General features: G+C 61.2%; 1 pseudogene; it reads left to right on the forward strand.

Annotated features, from left to right (window-relative positions):
* Positions 1-526: 526 nt before the first annotated feature.
* On the forward strand, positions 527-645 carry LOC112548274 (annotated as a pseudogene).
* Positions 646-848: the final 203 nt, after the last annotated feature.

Raw genomic sequence — 848 nt, forward strand, 5'->3', positions numbered from 1 at the left:
GGGGCAGAGCCGCGTTGCTTGCTCCCCGGCAGTCGGTGTTCAGGCAGGCGCCGAGCGGTTCTGTATTGGACGCCTGTTTCTCCCGGTTTGCCGGGAGCAGAAGATAGGCCGCCTGGCCTGCGGTGCCCTGCATCCCCTCTGGAGCCTGTCCTCGGGTGCTGGCAGCCCGCCAGGGCTCGGGGACCCGGGCGGTTTTCGGCGGGGGCTTGCGTGCTGCGGTTAGGAGCGCGGCCGTTTCCGCTCGGAGCTGCTCCAGGGCCCGGGGCCGAACGCCAGTGTTGGTTACAAATGTCCAACTCGGGATCCTTCAAATTCTAGTTTATTAGGCGGATTGAAACACTGTAATGAGTTAAATCATCAACCTTGGGGCTGGTGTCCACCCCGCACACCACAAACACACACATGCACTGTGAGGGGAGGGGCAGGCTGTGTGCATGCGGGGAGGTGGGGCGGGCCGGGAGCAGGCGTGCGGGGTGGGAGCGGGGTGTACGCCGGCCTGAAAAGGGCTGGGCAAGGCAGGGCTGGCACCTATGGCCATACCACCCTGAACATGCCCAATCTCATCTGATTTCAGAAACTAAGCTGGTTTGGGCCCGGTTAGTACCTGGATGGGAGACTGCCCGGGAATACTGGGTGCTGTAGGCTTTTGCGCGCAGCATGGCCAGCCTTTTTTTTTGGTTCATGCTTGCCCAAGTGCCCCTAGTCTGCCTTGGTCATGACCATGCCACACAACTTTCTGTCACCAGCACGTGTGACCAGCTCACTACTTGCCCCCTTTCCAGATCACTTTTACCTGTGTTAAAGAGCACGGCCCTGCTCCCCCTGGGGGACCCCGCTGCTTGCTTCTT

The sequence above is a fragment of the Alligator sinensis genome, unplaced genomic scaffold, assembly GCF_000455745.1.
Source record: "Alligator sinensis unplaced genomic scaffold, ASM45574v1 scaffold863_1, whole genome shotgun sequence".
NCBI classification, from domain to species: Eukaryota; Metazoa; Chordata; order Crocodylia; family Alligatoridae; genus Alligator; species Alligator sinensis.